This window comes from Schistocerca piceifrons, chromosome 1 (genome assembly GCF_021461385.2).
Source record: "Schistocerca piceifrons isolate TAMUIC-IGC-003096 chromosome 1, iqSchPice1.1, whole genome shotgun sequence".
In the NCBI taxonomy this organism is placed as follows: domain Eukaryota; kingdom Metazoa; phylum Arthropoda; class Insecta; order Orthoptera; family Acrididae; genus Schistocerca; species Schistocerca piceifrons.
The window spans coordinates 1,023,172,688-1,023,189,405 of NC_060138.1; the positions used below are offsets into that span (position 1 = coordinate 1,023,172,688).

Sequence of the window (16,718 nt, forward strand, 5' to 3'; positions counted from 1 at the left end):
GGGTGCCCAGGGGAGTACGGTAAATTCATCCTGACGCTCTTTGAATCACTCACGTACACTGCGAGTTGTGTGAGAAGTTGCATTGTTCTGCTGGTAGATGCCATCGTGCCGAGGAAAGACGAAGTGCATGCAGGGATGGATATGGTCTTCAACGATAGGATGCATACTTGGGGTCAAATCTAGTGTCCGATTCCACTCGTCGTCTTTGAGCAATAACGTCAACCCTAGGGCAGAGACACTACATAGAAGCAATCCTTGAACAAACGAATGTAGCATACAATAAAATTACAAACACAGTTCACGTGATTAATTACTTAGCCACAAATTATACCAACAAGAATTAAAGGCAACGAAAATAAATAAGAACAGAAAAAGGGAAGTATACATGTCCGAAATAGATTATTATCGTAATTTATGCGAGTAAAAAAAGCACAGAGAACCTTTAAATCCAGTACAGTATAGCGCATGGTGAAGTCATAATAATATGAATCAGCGTTAACTTTTAATACTAAAACTAATCTAACGGGACGAGTACACAACGAAAATTTACAAAAAGTATTATTCCACAAATAGTGAAATCGGTAACTGGTACTGACCTGTATAGGTTAATTCTAGTTACCTATTCCATGCACAACACGGTTTGTTATTTAGATCGTTTTAACAGCAAGTATGTGCACTGAAGTGTTAGAAGATTTCTACATATGGTATTACTATCTTCATTACTATGAAAAAGAGAAAACTTTGGAAGCTGTACCTACAATATTTATTATCTTTTCGTGGTAGTTCTGAGATCAGTAAGAAACTAGAAATCCTACAAAAACGTAGTCCACAGATTAACTTTAAAAAAACGATTCAAATGGCTCTGAGCATTATGGGACTTAACTGCTAAGACCATCAGTCCCCTAGAACTTAGAACTACTTAAACCTAACTAACCTAAGGACATCACAGACATCCATGCCCGAGGCAGGATTCGAACCTGCGACCGTAGATTAACTTTAAATGCGAACATTTTAGGTTAGGCTTTACCGTGACTGTTACTGACATTAAATGAAACAACAAATTTACTGTTAACAGTCACTGTTTATTTATATCCACGATGTATTTCAAAGATTAAACCTCCATCACCAGGTGTATTTACATTTGTTAGTATGACATTTGTGTGTGTGTTGCGTTCCTCCATAAAATCGTAACACAACACACACACAAATGTCATACTAACAAATGTAAATACACATGATGATGGAGGTTTAAACCTTTGAAATGCGTCGTGCATATAAATAAACAGCGTCTGGTAACAGTAAACTAGTTGTTCCATTTAACAGTAGTCCACAGATTTACTGCAAAAATGTGCAAAATTATGAACCATCGAAAAGTTGGAATCAGTAGCTAGAATTGACCTCCTCTATAGGTCAGTTCTAGTTACCGATTCCAGCCATTCAATGATTCATTAATTAGATCGTTTTTGAGCACTAAAATGTAGGCTAATATGATTTCTGCATTTGTAATTGCTTTTTGAACTACTCCAAAAAAGTTACTAATATTGGAATCGGTAACTAGAATTGACCTATAGACGTAGAGAGTCAGTTCTAGTTACCGATTCAAATTTTATTTATACGCTGGAGTAGTTTTAGAGAGCAATTACAAATGTAGAGATGGTATTACGTTTCAGTGCTTACAACTGCAAAAATAATTTAGACATGAATCATGGAGCGATTGAAATCTGTAACTGGGATTTATCTAAAAGGTCTACAACTATGCTTCTGCCGTTTTTTTCTGGAAGTTCGAGACTTCATTGTGAGAAACTTAAAAAAAATTTACGATTCAAAGTATTGGCCATCGTTGGTCACTGCTTTCTCCTAGCTTTAGTGCAGCATACGAATCCCGCAGTGTATAAACTGGGCATCTTTTGAGGTGAACCATGAATCGATCCAATTTGGCACTTGTTCATATGACCGCAAGCGCTAGTCAGGTAAGTCGAGTGTCATAGATCGAGAAAGGTGGCAGCCGGAGGGAGGAATATCTGGAGAATACAGCGGATGGGGTAGAACTTCCAATTTCAACGTTTTCAGGTATGTTTTGACGGGATTTTCGACATGGGGGCGAGCACTGTGATTCTACAAAATCTTTTTTTTCATGTCTATCGCTGCAGTGTGGCCGTTTGTCTGTCACTGCTCGGCTCAAACACATCAACAGCTTTGGATAACGGTCTCCTGTGATTCTTCCCGTCGGTTGCAGTAGCATCGAAAGCTTTCTCTCTTTCACAACCATGCCGGTCTTCAACATCAAAATTACCATTCTTGAAGGATGGAGACCATTTTCTAAGAAGTTCTGTCACTAACAGGCGTCTTATCATAGGTCTTACCCAGCTTTTTATGAGCCTCAGCCGCAGATTTCTTCATATCGGAGCAGAAAATTAAAACCTCCCGCAGATGACGAGAATTGGGCTCATAAGTTGACGTATTCAGTCGAAAATAACATTATGATGCAATCAAAAATAGACTAATATTTTGATGGTGTTATGTTCTCAAAGGCCTAAGCTTTCTGTATGACACTTAAGGCGAACGACTTGCACCACTACTTTCGACTACTGCAGTCTATTGCAAAACGGCGGAAGCAAAGTTGTAGACCTTATACATAGGTCAGTTCTAGTTAGCGGTTCCAATATTCTTCATTTTCTTGTAAATATCCGTTTGTCATGCACTGACTTGTCTTTTAGAATTTGGGGTGTCGGTTTCTCCACATTTTATACTACTGTTTCGTGTTTGTTGTCATTCATTTAATTTTCCCGTTTTTGTGATACATTTTAGTTTCTCCCCGCCCAAAAACCTCACTTTCCCGTGCTTCTCCCATTTGATTCAATGATTAATATAAAATTAACGTTATTTTATTACAATATGACTTCACCATGCGCTTTACTGTAATGCAGTTCAAAGGTTCTCTGTGCTTTTCTAGTCGCATAAATTACGGAACGCTTCTTACCAGACAAGAAAATTTGTTTTTAATTCTTGTTCTTAATTATTTTCGTTATCTTCACTTCTTTTCGAAATAATTCAAGAGTAAGTAAATAACTGCTTGAATGTGATTGTAATTTTATCCTATGCTACATTCGTTTTGCATGTATGATCCGTTGCTTTCATAGAATGCCTAAATGTCCAAATGTGTGTGAAATCTTATGGGACTTAACTGCTAAGGTCATCGGTCCCTAAGGTTACACACTACTTAACCTAAATTGTCCTAAGGATAAACACAAACACCCATGCCCGAGGGAGGACTCGAACCTCCGCCGGGACCAGCCGCACAATCCATGACTGCAGCGCCTGAGACCGCTCGGCTAATCCCGCGCGGCATAGAATGCCTATTTGTAATGTCTTTGCCTTAGGTATGACGCCATTGCTCAAAGCCGACGAGTGAAATCGGACGCTAGAATTAATCCCATACTTGTGTTAACCGACTGCACCATCTACAATGACGATATCATCAGGGGACGCCACGAAAACATCCCCCAGACTCTCCGTCCTCCGGCGTGCACCCTTCCGACGATCGTTGCAGAGTGTTTGCTTTATGATGTTTCACGTCAGAAGGAGCATAAAACTGATTAACCTGAATAAGTGATACTTCGCCACTCAGTGGACGTCAAGTTGCGGTATTGTCGCGCAACTCCCAGCCTTCGTCGCTCATGAACAGCAGTCAGCATGGGTCCATGAACAAGGCACCTGCAACGGAGGTCCGTACACAGCAACGTTTGCTGAATGATAGCCTCTTGGCTCATTTGGCCAGTCAGCTGCTCAACTCTTGCACGTCCATTCGCACGTACACATCTGCTCAACCGTCGACCATCCCTGTCATCTATTGCCCGTTCGATGATGATGATGACGTTTGGTTTGTGGGGCGCTCAACTGCGCGGTCATCAGCTCCCCATTTTCACACAGTCCAAATTTTTTCACAGTCCAATCTAGTCTCTGTCACGAATGAGAATGATGATGAAATGATGAGGACAACACAAACACCCAGTCCCTGGGCAGAGAAAATCTCCAGCCCGGCTGGGAACCGAAACCGGGACCCCGTGATGCAGATGCAGCAACGCTAGCCACTAGGCCACGAGCTGCGGACTCTATGGCCCATTCTGCAACACACTTGCCTCGGCGCCGGTTTTGGATAGCGCCATTTTGCCGTACACGGTATTCCTCAACCAAGGCTGTACGCTAACAGTTTACAAACTTAGCCATTTCGGAACTGCTTCTACCCTTGGCCCGAAAGCCAATGATCATGTTGTTTTGGACGTCAGATAAATGGCTCCGTTTCTACATTAGGACAACAAACGCACTGTTTTCCACGTCCCCGCTCCACTACCAGAGCTGCCACGTGCCATCTGTGAGTATTTACTGCACCGTGACGTCGAATATGGGCAGTGTTGACATTAATGTGACTGGACCGCATAGAATCCATGTTACAGTGTATGGATAGGAACTCTGATATGTAGCTCGTAATCCATGCAACAGCCGGCCGGAGTGGCCGAGTGGTTCTGGGCGCTACAGTCTGGAACCGCGCAACCGCTACGGTCGCAGGTTCGAATCCTGCCTCGGGCATGGATGTGTGTGATGTCCTTAGGTTAGTTAGGTTTAAGTAGTTCTAAGTTCTAGGGGACTGAGGACCTCAGAAGTTAAGTCCCATAGTGCTCAGAGCCATTTGAGCCAATCCATGCAACAAATCTCCTGACGGACGTTGTATTACAAGTACATTAACTGAAATATCTTGTTTCGAATATGAACCGGAAGTTATGTTTCATTCCAGGCACTTCATCCACATAATACTCCATTGCCAATAGCATGAACATCAATTAGGTAATTTCTCTAACACTTCAAATAACACAGTTATCAGTTACACGTTAAATGCTTGCAAATAAAATGCCCTACAATTATTGTACGCCATTTTTATCCCGTTACAGCCCTCTCGAGAACAATCAAGGGAAATATTGTCTGTGCAATGAAATGAAATGCGGCAGAAATATGTTAAACAAATAGACAAATGATGTGAGAAACTTAAAGAAACAGAACTTATACTGTATAGAACTATACATACATTGCAGGCTTCCACAAAACACTGGAGCAGTAAAGAATTGTACTCTTTTTTTCTTGTTTTCCAACTCGTGAAAACCCGCCGCAGTCCTCGACAGCGGCGGGACTGAAGTTCCCGACTTCCGTGACTGCGGACGCAGCCGCTGGATTAGGGAGGGACTCCGGGGAGAGAAATACGTGCACGACGCGAACACCGAGCCACCAGCGCCACACATTCCGGCCTGCGATTCCGTATTTATTCAGCTGCCGCACAGCACGGAGCAGAAGGATTTCAACTTCGTCGGATAGGAATTCGGTTTTTACGTTGTCTGCCAAAGAAATAAGTATGCCATTCATATGCTTCTCGACTGATAGAAAGATACGAAGAGACTCCTTTCATTATACAGTCATTTCTGATCGAGTTTCTAAGCAGGCAGTGCTTTCTGCATCATTATCTATAGAGGAGAGCTACCAACAGACAATAACACACTGTACATTTGGTTTAGGACGTGTATGTGGCAGAAATTGCCTTTAAACCATTTATTGATTTGCATGAAATTAAATATGGACTTTTATTTAAGTGAATAACAGTTATAAAATCTTGTGTCGCAGAACAGAGCGGATCAGGTTGTGGAAAGGGACCAAGATCAGTTACTAATAGTTACACAAGAACACACAACTTTATTCCTCGAAAACCAATGCACAGTTTTCTCTGTAAAACAACAAGGATCAATTCACAGCTGAGGGCCCAAGCAACTTCTCAATAATAAAGTTCAAATAATTCCTTTTAAAATACAGGGATTTAGAGAAACGGCTGAAGGCCTTACTTAAGTACGAGTATTTTGAATAATTGTGTGGGCCTTCAGCTGTCAAGATGTTTCAAGTTTTCTTAAGATGGTTTTTTGTTGTACTGTGTAAATGCTTGTCTTTAAAGGTTGCCTTTCATTATGTTGAAAAATTATTGGGCTTTCAGCCAAGGAATTAATTTAAATTTTCCTTAATATGGCTTTTAGGCGAGAGTTATAAATGCTAGTCTTTTAAAGAATTTCCTTTGCTGATTTGAAATATTATTTGGGCCTTTAGCCGAGAAGATATTTCAATTTTACTTAGGTAAGGCCTTCAGCCGTTTGTCTAAATTCTGGTGGCTTAAAAGGAAATATTTAAGGATATTTTAATTTTACTCGGGTCAGTCAAAAAGTAATGCCTCCTATTTTTTTTCTACGTTTAATTGTCAGGAAATTTAAATGCAATTACATAGGTTGAAAACCACAACATTGAGGATCATTTTGTCATTTTTCAATGTAATCTCCGCCCATCTCTACAGTTTTGGTCCATCTTTGAACAAGGGCATGTATCCCAGCACGGTAAAAATCACAGCTCTGCTTCCTAAGCCATTGACGCACGGATGTTTTGACGGCCTCCTCATCTTCAAAATGAATCCCACGATGAGCTTCTTTTAGTGGCCCGAACAGATGGAAGTCTGATGGTGCCAGGTCAGGGCTGTATGGGGGATGAGGCAAAACTTCCCATCCAATTTTGACAATCTCGTCAGAGGTGTGACGACTGGTGTGTGGTCTTGCATTGTCATGCAAAAGAAGAACATCTGCCATTGATTTTGTTGGGCGAACTCGCTGAAGACGTGCTTTAAGTTTGTTGAGGGTTGTGACGTATTGAACAGAATTTATTGTGCATCCCTGCTCCAAAAAATCAACCAGAATCACACCCTCTGTATCCCAGAAAACTGTTGCCATAACTTTCCCTGCCGATCGCACAGTTTTGAATTTTTTCTTCCTCGGCGAGCTTGTGTGACGCCACTCCATTGACTGCCTCTTTGATTCGGGTTCAAAAAAATGCACCCATGTTTCGTACCCGGTCACAATTTTTTTCAGAAACTCATCTCCCTCCAAACGGAAGCGCTGCAAGTGTTGGGAGGCTATTGTTTTCCTTGCCTCTTTATTCTGATCGGTTAACATTCTTGGAACCCACCGTGCACAAACTTTTGAGTACCCCAATTGTTTAATAATCGTGATCACACTGCCTTTACTAAGAGAAATAATGCGACACACTTCATCTGCAGTCACCCGACGGTCACCACGAATGATGTCATCAACTTGCTGAATGTTGTGTGGAGTCACTGCACTCACCGGCCTGCCGCTCCGCTTTTCGTCAGTCAACGGTGTTTGCCCTTCAGCTTCCTTACAACGACGAACCCATCGTCTAACAGTGCTGACATCCACTGTCACAACACCATACACCTTCTTCAGTCTTTCATGAATGCGTATGGGCGTTTCACCGTCTGCATTAAAGAATTCAATCACACAACGCTGTCTCAAACGAACATCGATGTCGGCCATCTTACAAACTTCTGCTGTGCTGCCACCTGTTGACACAGAAAGTTACTACTGCAGTGGATTGCAGAAGAAGGTTTGAGGAATGGCGCCAAATTCAAATTTTTCACTTAACTTAATTTCTTTAAGTAGAAAAAAAATGGGAGGCATTACTTTTTGACCGACCCTCGTAATTGAAGACAAACCTTAAGATGCATTTGCACAGTATGGCTGAAGACCATTTTAAGAATTGGAGATAATTAAAGAGAAACATTACAGACAGGAATTTACACATTACAGCTGAAAGGCACAGATTTTAAAACAAACGCGGCTGAAGGCCTAGATACAGAGCAAACGAGAATTTTAAATAAAACACTGCTGAAGGCCTAATCTTAAAATACTTCACATAATGTTCGGCTGAAGGCCGTATACTGAACATAGAACAGACAAAATTAATACACGGCTGGAGGCCTGGCACAGTACTTGTGACAAAAGAAAATCTCAATCACAAAGAACAGAACAGTGGTGCTCAGAAGTGTTCCAAGTGTTGGTCTGGGGAGTAAACTCTAACAACAGTTTAGTCGAGACAGGCACCCAAGCGTAACAATAAATAATCGGGTGGCAGCACGACCTAGGGACGGCTGAAGAACCAACCAACAACCTAATCAATTCCCTTCCACCTGATCAACGGCACGACAACCTAAAATATCAGTGAGGACGAGGATCGCAGCAGGACTATGTCTTAATAACTGGTGTCTAAACACAGTCAAAGCACAATAAGCACTCAAAGAAAAAGGGAGAACATCAAGCTGTCGAACTACATACCGTGACGAACAGCAATAACACGGCGAGGAAAACACACTGCCGTAAAACTACGCTAACGAGCACGGCAGGTCACCGGAACGTTAACGGCCACAAGGCAGAAGATACCGCTGGTGCACTTCACTAATAAATTATAATCATTTCAAAAGTTAAACACAATATAGGAAGACAGCTGCTTGCAGGAAAAGCCCAGGAAGCAACAACCATCCATCAACGAAGAGATCTCACAGCAGTTGAGGTTTCATAATAGGTTCACTGATTACTCAACTCCAGTATTCAGGTTCTATGGGCGACGAACTTCGCGGCTCTCGCAGCTATTGCCTCACAACTGCGACCGCGAGTGCAAGCAGCCAGTGGCCCCGGCCTGACATCACGCCGCGGAGACTTCCTCGCTGCTCCATTGCAACCGACCAACTGCCCCACACGCACCACGACATGGAAATATAGCGGCCACACCAAAGAAGGTACAGCAGTACTAGTATCGATAAACGCTACTGCTGCTGCCACTGACGGAGGCAAGTGAGCAACTTGTTCAGGTAGTAACTGAGGGAGCAATAAGACCCCACTCGATAGTGACAAAATGCCAAAAAAGAAAAACGGCATAGCGCAAGCCGACCACGGCTCAAGTTAACTGACATAATTTTATGAAACACTGGTTGAGTACCCGAATGTTTGTATGTATCTATATATTGAACAGGGGACCTAGAAACGACGGAGAGGCTTCGTCCCGCCGTAGCCCTCAGTGGTTCACAACCCCGCAACATGCCACAGCAGTCCACAGTCCACCCACCCTACAACGAACCCAGGGTTATTGTGCGGTTTGATCCCAGTGCACCTCCCCTCCTATATTTGCGTGGTAGAGTATTTATGGTGTACGCGTACGTGGAGATAGTGTTTGTGCAGCAATCGTCGACGTAGTGTAACTGAGGCGGAATAAGCGGAACCAGCTCGCATTCACCGAGGCAGATGGGAAACCGCCTTAAAAACCATCCAAAGGCTGGTCGGCACACCGGACCTCGCCACTAATCCGCCGGGCGGATTCATGCCGGGGACCGGCACGCATCCTGCTAGGGAAGCAGCGAGTGAGACCGCGCGGCTAGTCGGGCGGGTTCAGTACCCGTTGTTGCACGGTATGTATTTATTGCAATCTTCCACTTCTATCTCCGCTCTCCACCCATCTCCTCCTCTTCCCTTCCTCTGTCCATCTTCCCCTCTCCTATCTCTATCCATCTCCTCCTTCCCCCTTGCTGTCTGTCCACCTCCTCATACTCCCTTCTCTCACCACTTTATAACATAAAGCCTAAAAGGAGACTAATGATCTTACCCCTTTAGTACTTCTTTTCAAATTGTATCTGATATGTACCATCGTTCCAGTGGTTTAGGATAAGCTTCTCACCCGTGACTTTGCCACATACGTACATGTCAAATGTATTTCACACATATTTAACAAATTTCAAGGGTATTTCGACAAATATTTCACCAGAACGCGTAGCGAATTGTGCCCACGAGTCTCATTTTCACGCAGGTCAATGTTTATGACGTTGTGTCTCCTGAGCTATATGCTACACAATGACATAACTTTGCAGGTACTCAGTGGTACCTGTTGTTACTGTGTGCGAAATGTGTTGTGAATAGAGTTAGTAGTAAAGAAATAATAAATTAAAACGTCTTGTACGATGCGGAAGTTTTTCACACGCCTCAGTGCTTACGACGTCGTATCTCCTGAACGAAGAGTCGTAAAATTATGTAATTCTACAAGTACATTCAGTGGTATATGCAGATACTGTCAGAAAAATGTGTCACGAATACAGCTAGTAGTAAAGAAGTAACGCTGGATGCAGCAGTTTTACAGCACGAATAACGAGTATATAAATAGCGATAAACTTTTTTTTTCCTACATCATTTTGTGGGCGTCATCAGCGAAAAAAGTTTGGTAAAGGTTTGAAATTATGTAAATTTTGTTGCAAGTCTCTACGTTTTCTCATTTTCAAATACTTGGTGGCTAAAGAATGCATATTCTCGCGTCGTGGACAACATTGTTTCTTCGCCCCACCCCCACCCTTTGATAGATGGGTGGTTCTTATCCCCAAAGCCATTCTTTCCAGACGGTAGATGGTATGTGTACCAAGTCTGGTTGAAATCGGTGCAGTTTTTTAGCAGAAGACGTGGAACATACATAGGAAGACCCATTTTTATAGTATGTATGGATATTACCGTTCACAAGCTAACATTTTGTTATAATCCAATGTTAATTGTATTACAACCTAAAAGAAACGTGAGCAGGCTCATAGGACCGCGTAACGCGGACGGGCCGCCGTGTCATCCTCTGCATTGTACCGCCATTCCGCTGCGGTATGGAGAGGCGTGAGGATAGCATACCGCTTTCCCGCCCACTGTTAGCTTTCCATACGTCGGAGCCTCTATATTTCATTCAAGCAGGCCATCAAGGACGCAAAGTGGACGCCATTTCTGTGCTCCCATCGAAAACAAATCTTTGGCATTACCTAGAATTGAACCCAGGCCACATGCAGATGCACAGAACACTCGGCTACGGAGACACTCTTGTAACCTGAGATTTAATTTCCAGCGAAAATGTTCTGCCATGAAATAGAAGGAAGTGGTCAACAGAATGTTCTTTAATTCTGCCTTAGATTCCAGCAGAAAAACTGCGTAAAATCTATACATTCGCCTGAAAAATCAAAAACAACAAATATCTCTTTCCACTAAAGCCAAAGTACGCCACTACTGGCCTACTGATTGAGCTACATTGCGCGGAAAAGACGTCTGGAATTTTATGGTACACAGAACGAATGGAAAACTAACGACAAACCACGTAAATCTTCCATATCATCAACAGGACCCGAAAATCGGTGTACCATGTTTAACTGACACGCAAAAAGATCTCACGAAAGTTTGTGATGACCCACTGGCAACTAAAGGAAGTACGCTCATGTTCAGAAAAAAAACAGAACACCGCATGTTCATTACTATGCTCTGCAGAACCATGTCGGCCCGCGGGTTCAAGGGCAACATCCATATCGCGGCATAACACTGTAACGGTATGTCACATAAATGGACATTTGGAGAAAGAGAAAAGAAGTTTTTTATGAGTTGTGTGAACCATAAATTATCTAAAGACTAAGTACGTCTGCGGGATGTATAACAAATAGTAAAGAATTTAAATTATTATTATCCAAACACAAATATCGAGGTAATTAAAAAAGGAACAGTTTTTTGTATAATCTGTGTAACATAGGCCATGAAGATCAGAGACAATGCTTTGATTGAACCAGCTCTCCTGTTTTGTTTCGTCTAGCGGTAGGCCACCACTGTAGTGCTGTTTGATCATTAACAACTTCGTGGTGCAGGGAGCTCATCCCCCCTAGCAGGATTTAGCCGGTCATTACGCTGACTGTGTTATTTAATTAAAATTTCGTGTCATAATATTAAATGTAAATGTGAGAGGCTTCTCTATCTTGTTCTGATAATAGTCTCAGAGTTAACAGAGTAAAAATAGATTTCGTTTATTAATATTTAGAATACTGAATGAATTCAATATATTTCGAGTTTGGCTGCCTAACGGCAGATGACATTCTCTCCAGTTTTACCTTGCAAATAATGAACAAGAAATATTAAAATAATTCAATAGGCTCCGCAATATCTCAGGTAATCTTTATGTAGTTTGGTACATAAATAACCAGTAGTCCCTGAGACCCATATTAATAATTAGTTTGCGTAAGAATACGCATATTTTCTTTACTAAATAGCAGCGCTCACGCAAACTATTTATTAGAAGGCGGTGAGTCGCGCGTTGTGTTTAAAAATATTATATCGTACGTAAGAGTGTTATCGCGGTATAAGTTAATGAAAAATCTCATGCAAGCCCACGATATTTAAAGCCACCTCAACCAAAATCATAAAATATAATTATAAAAATAAAAATATATAGTTATCCAGTGATAAAGTGCACCTATACATCAATATATACTTACCACCTACCGGTAAAATGTGCCTGCGGCTCTCGTTGTCGCTATAAACCGAAGGTAATGGATCAAGGTGACCTGAGCAGCGGTGCAGGATGCCTCGCAGCCGTATGCGTGAACCGTACCGTCAAATCAGTGAGTTTGAAAGAGGGCGCATTATTGACATGAGGGAATTTGATGCGTACATCAGGGAAATTGCTGCTCGGGTGGGATGAAGTATTTCGGCAGTGCGACGGCTGTGTGCATAATCGTTCACGGAAGGCCATAGAACAGGACGGTATGGTGCAGGACGCACCTCCCAGACCACGCCCAAGAAGATCGACACCTCATCCGAATGCTATTGCAGGACAGATCTGCATCATCCTCGATTCAAGTGGAACAGTGGAACACATGGTACACTGTCAGGGGTGGCAGCCCTGCCACCGTTTATCATGGCGTGGGTCACGTTCGCGCCGTCCAGTTCCCCGCCTACCTTCGGCGAATATGCCGAAACATGCTAAACGGCAATCGTGTATGGAACGACGTCACTGAGGACAGGAATGGCGTCAGATCATGTTTTCGGACAAATCCAGGTCCTGTTTGTCTGAAAATGATGGCCGCAAACACGGGGAGCGGCATCACAGTGACTGCTTTCTCACAATACAAACAGCGAAACAGCGCCATCTCAAAGCCTTATGGTGTGGGGTGCTATTGGGTACAGTCACAAATCAGAGTTGGCGCGTGTCCAGGTCATTGTGACCAATGTGAGCTACGTGAATGACGTCCTGCGACCCGTAATCATACCCTTTCTGCACAACACCCCAGACGCCATTTTTCGGCAAGACAATGCACGACCACATGTGCCTTCTTGGTGTCACAGGATGTCAGCCTTTTGCCCTGGCTCGCCATGTAACCAGACTCGTCGCCAACGATCGAAAAGGTGGAGACCTGAGACGCAATGCCAACCACCACAGATGAACTTTTGAGCTGGGTAAATGCAGCATGGATGGTTATGCCACAGGACGCCGTTCACGCTTTACACGCGTAGATGCCATCATCCATCGAACAAGTTATCAGCACCCATGGCGGACCCTGTGCATACTAGGCAACAGGACACATCCACACTAGGTACAATATAGACTCACAGTATAAAGAAGTTTTAGGAAGAAGGGGATTAAAGCCAACTAAAGGCCAAAACGAAACGGAGAAAAGTACCTCAGCTAGACGTTTAATAAATTCAGTATGGTTGTTGAATACGCATGTAGCCTAACCACGTATCGTATGTAATCCTTTGTGTGCTAATATTAAAACCTTGAAGCCAATACAGAGATTGTTTTTGGTCCCAGTAATATTTCTGTTAACTGCAATGTTGCTTCAGGAAATAATTTTACATAAATGTCATAAATCACTTCGGCAACGGCCTTGCCGCAGTGGATACACCGGTTCCCGTGAGATCACCGAAGTTAAGCACTGTTGGGCGTGGCCGGCAGTTGGATGGGTGACCATAAAGCCGCCATGCGCTGTTGCCATTTTTCGGGGTGCACTCAGCCTCGTGATGTCAATTGAGGAGCTACTCACCGAATAGTAGCGGCTTCGGTCAAGAATACCATCATAACGACAGGGAGAGCGGTGCGCTGACCACACGCCCCTCCTAGCCGCATCCTCCTCGGAGGATGACACGGCAGTCGGATGGTCCCGGTAGGCCACTCGTGGCCTGAACACGGAGTGCTTTCATAAATCACTTACGGTAAGAGGCGGGTAGTTGCTTTGAAGAGATCTCGACCTTTTCGTCCCATTCTTGTCCAGTTTGAACTTTCCCCCGTTTATAATGACGTTGAATACCCAACTACTTAAAAAAGAAATTTGTAGATTCCGTTTTCCTTTATTTTGCTTCTAAAGATTTATCAAGATATCTTTCACTAAAACATGCTTCCTACACGAAGTTAAATCGTTCCAACTTTTGGTTCTGCTCTCTCCAGATACCACGAAAACGATAATGGCACTTATATCGACTTATGTGGGTAAATTCTTATCCCCGTATACTTCTTTATTTCCAATTAAGCTACCTTTGATTTAGCACTATTTCCACGATCGAGGATATGCTGGAGAGAATCTTTCTTTGATTTTCTGTCTTTGTGGATGAAAATCTCAGTCTTCAGATGAGTGTGTCCTGAAATGAACCATCGTGACAAATAAAAACTACTACAAACATACGACTTTTGTGCCCAGCGCTCTACAGCCTGATTCATCCGCCCAACCTCAAAAATTATCGGATTTTTCTCTTAGACCCTTATTTTATTTGTACAAATAAAATACTACTTAATTAATAGCTCTTCTGTCATCCTCATTGTTTTATTTTGTACGGCGAGCATATTCTCTCATTAGGCTCTGAGCACTATGGGACTTAACATCTATGGTCATCAGTCCTCTCATTAGGAAAGGAACATTATGACTACGTGATCTCACCGGAATTGTCTTTAATGATAGACAACTATAATAGCTGAAGTGCAGCGCATGAACAGACAATGTATTGTTTTCTCCTGTAGATCAGTGTATGTTACCTGGGATGCCTTGAATTTCTTCTCCCTGTAAACTTATGCTTGTCTGAAATGATAATTATATCAGGACCCTAAGCTGTCGACAGGCGTCGATATACATCAACGGGGACAGCTGAAAATGTGTGCCCCGACCGGACTCGAACCTGGGATCTCCTCCTTATATGGCAGACGCTCTATCCATCAGAGCCACCGAGTGCACAGAGAATAGTGCGACTGCAGGGATTTATCCCTTGCACGCTCCCCGTGAGACCCACGTTCCCAACTTAATGTCCACACACTACATTCGTAGTGCCGCTGCCCATTACACTCATTACTCGCGACAGACAGTCTTGCGGAGTCCCGTAAGAGTTCGGGCAATGTGTGTACACCCAGCACAGAAGAAGAAGGTCAATGACCGGTTAGCCTTAACTATATGAAGATGGTATCTGTTCTTCCGGACATGTCCGAAAGAACAGATACCATAATCATATACGCGTGTCTGGTTTCCAGAGGAACGTAATTTTGTTTTATTTTCTAGCGAATATGATATGGTTTAAGCTTAATATCAAACATTTACAGTACGTGGTTCACCTGTTGTCTGCGAGTAATTATTGTAGTGTCTCGCATATGTGACTAATCAACAAACTAGACACCTTTGTTAATGTTGTTTTCAGGTTCACTAATATCGTTAAATGTTTTTCTCAATTCTTCCCCTCGCCCTGCCCGCCATATTTAAATAATAAAAATACTGTTTACATACTTCACCGTTCACATATACCAACCACGAACGTACGCATCATGAACAAAGCCTTGGAACAGTTATTTGGCTTTCTGGGTACTTTTACGAATAATGGCTATGTAAAAAGTATTTTGTAAATATTGTTAAGTGCGTTTCCTAAATGGTTTCATTACCGTAAACTTAAATTACGCACGACAGATATAACATAACACTTACTAACTCTCATGTGGAAATTAGGAGCAGCCATAGTTACAAATTACAAAGTATACTCCTTGAAAACTAAATTCTACCTCCAATAGATATACTTCTATGGAACTACATTTGTCAGTGTTATTATTCAAATATTTTAACCTAAAAAAGTCCTCGGGGTACTTTCATTGACAGTGATGAAGTATGTTTCGATAATGCGAAGTCCCACTAAACGAAATGATACATATCTATCGTGATTTATCGGCTATATGGGCATAATAGCGATTAACAGTGTCTAGCTGACAGCACGCCCGGCGCGTACGTGATTGGCTGTGGGCGCAGGCACCGTACGTAATTATTGATGAAAGCTTGTCAGTCGCCTGTCTGCCGGAGCCCTAGCGCCACGGACTGTCGTCGAAATAGTTAATTCCCACCCACAGGCTAACGAGGCAACGCATAATGTAACGCTAAAATTGAATTGTTTGACTATTCAGATTTCTATTAGCACAGCACCGTCAACAATTACACTTTTTCATGTTAGCTGTATGTGATTAGCACCTGTACCTATTAACAAAACAAAAGTACGCGTAGATAAAATCAGTTAAACGAAAATTGTGAAGAGCATGCCAAATAAAAACTGTTTGACTTTCTTCATGATTGCTGGTATTAAACGAATATCAGCAGTGCTGAAGTTCATCTGGACTGAGACGCGAGACGGGAATACTGCTCCAGGCTGTCTCACAAGCCTGCCATGATCCGTTTAGTGTGGCGAGACGTGTGAATACCATGAAACAAAACGTCAAAATGCACAAAATGATCTACATAGTGGTTTTCTCATCAAGAGTCTTATATGAATGTGGATTATTTATGAGGATGCTGCGGGCCACAGCTGAATCACAACGTCTCGGCGTGATTAGTGTTCGAGAGGACGCATTGTTTGCTCTATCGTGTAGAGTCGTACACACCTTTAGTCAGGAAATGAGCTTGTTCACGCCAAGACAAGTATTCACACGAACAGTGCGACGATGTTTGGCACAACACAGATTATCCGCACGAAGAGCATTTTTCCTTTAATTTACGTCTATGG

At 42.7% G+C, this 16,718-nt stretch overlaps 1 pseudogene; it reads left to right on the top strand.

Annotated features, from left to right (window-relative positions):
• The first annotated feature begins 13,578 nt into the window (after positions 1 to 13,578).
• Positions 13,579 to 13,695, top strand: LOC124726057 (annotated as a pseudogene).
• The last annotated feature ends 3,023 nt before the right edge of the window (positions 13,696 to 16,718 follow it).